This window comes from Salvelinus sp. IW2-2015, unplaced genomic scaffold (assembly GCF_002910315.2).
Source record: "Salvelinus sp. IW2-2015 unplaced genomic scaffold, ASM291031v2 Un_scaffold1987, whole genome shotgun sequence".
Classification (NCBI taxonomy): domain Eukaryota; kingdom Metazoa; phylum Chordata; class Actinopteri; order Salmoniformes; family Salmonidae; genus Salvelinus; species Salvelinus sp. IW2-2015.
Window position 1 is genome coordinate 102,614 of NW_019943337.1, and position 2,207 is coordinate 104,820.

Genomic DNA, 2,207 nt, shown 5'->3' on the forward strand with positions numbered 1-2,207 from the left:
TTGCAATGACGTGCATTTTGTGCTGTCCTATCAGAAATAATCTCCATGACTGGGCTACACTTTGGAGTTTCGTGTCGAGGATTGATGTACCAACGCAAGAAGATAACTGTTACATGAGGCACATCTGGGACATCATGTCTCGCTCCATCACACCAAACCACGTTGCACGCACAACTTCCCAGGAGTTGCCGGATGCTATAGTCAGTCTGGGAGAGATCCCTCAGAACCATCCGCCACCTCCAGCAGGAGCTGCCGCAAGCGTTGTAGGGAGTCATACAGGCACGTGGGGGCCACAACACTACTGAGCTCATTTTGACTTGTTTTTAAGGAATTAACGTCAAAGTTGGATCAGTCCTGTATGTGTGGTTTTCCACCTTAAATTTTGAGTAGGTGGACCCAAATCCCGACCTCCATGGTTGATAAATTTGATTTCCATTGATCTTTTTTGTGTATTTTGTTTCGAGCAATTCACTATGTTAGAAACAGTATTTAATAAGAATATTTCATTTCATTCGATCTAGGATGTTGTTATTTAGTGTTCCCTTATTTTTTTGAAGCAGTGTATTATATATAATAAATATATAATATATATATACTATATATTATATATACTACACACATTTTTTGTGCGGACATTGCATCCGCAATGAAAAGTTGGAAGGGGGCCAAGGGTCTTTTTTTACTGGAAGAAAATGCTAGACAACTAGTCAACTATCCTAAGTACAACACTTCGGATACGAGGTTGGTCTCTTCTTTTGAACAAAAATTAACGGATATGGCTTGTAATTGAACAAAATAGTAAGGGCCATACTGGGGACCGTATGCATTAATCTCACCGCTTATCAAAAAGCCGATAGTAGTAGTATTTCCATTGAAATGTCAAACATGCTAATTGCTAACCCGTTAGCTAACATTTTTACAACACCAATAATGACAAAACATGAATGGCTTTTTCACAAGATAACACTGTTGAAGGTAATATATTTTTTAAACGCTGTTGAATATGCCGATAATACGGGGTGCTACGCAACCTATCCTCATCACGCTTTGAGCAAACTGAGGAGTAAAAGCATGGCTCCCGTTGATGACATCACAACATCAACACAATTTAGAAAATAAATACAATATTTTCTTTCCTTTGACAAGTACTCTGTTAATATGCTCCGCCCATGTCATTCGAATGTCAAATCAGACCCCCAGGAATCTAAACCCCTCCCACCCTCTCCAGATTCCTTCCATACAACTTCAAGTATATTTCCTCCCCAACCTTCCTTTTGGAAAGAGACACAGTCTGTGTTTTCTCAACTGAAAACTTGAAGCAATACCTGAGGGACCACTGCTCTACTTCACTAATAATTTCTTGAACTCTTCTGACTGTATGGGTAATATTTCTCCCTCTCTTCCACAGCGCTTCATCCGCAAACAAGATGACTGGAGTGCCGGTGTAAAATATATACAAAAGTCCCTCGTTTATTTAAATGTATTATTTCAAGGTTATTTTGAGATGTATTACACTACATTCAAGAGTTAACAATTTTATTGAATGTGATGCATTGCTTGTCAGCAATGGAGTGGGGGGCAGGTAGAATGGTGTACTCCCTGTTCACTCATGACTGCATGGCCAGGCACGACTCCAACACCATCAAGTTTGCCGATGACACGACAGTGGTAGGCAACGATGAGACATCCTATAGGGAGGTCAGAGACCTGGCCGTGTGGTGCCAGGACAACGTGATCAAGACAAATGAGATGGTTGTGGACTACAGGAAAAGGAGGACCGAGCACGCCCCCATTCTCATCGACGGGGGTGTGGTGGAGCAGGTTGAGAGCTTTAAGTTCCTTGGTGTCCACATCATCAACAAACTAACATAGTGTGTTTGGACCAAGACAGTCGTTAAGAGGGTATGACAAACCCTATTCCTCCTCAGGAGACTGAAAATATTTGGTATGGGTCCTCAGATCCTCAAAAGATTCTACAGCTGCACCATCGAGAGCATCCTGACTGGTTGCATCAGTGGCAACCAGTCAGGATGCATATGGCAACTGCTCGGCCTCAGACCGCAAGGCACTACAGAGGGTAGTGCGTACGGCCCAGTACATCTCTGTGACCAAGCTTCCTGCCAATCAGGAACTCTATACCAGGCAGTGTCAGAGGAAGGCCCTAAAAAATTGTCAGACTCCTGCCACCCTAGTCATAGACTGTTCTC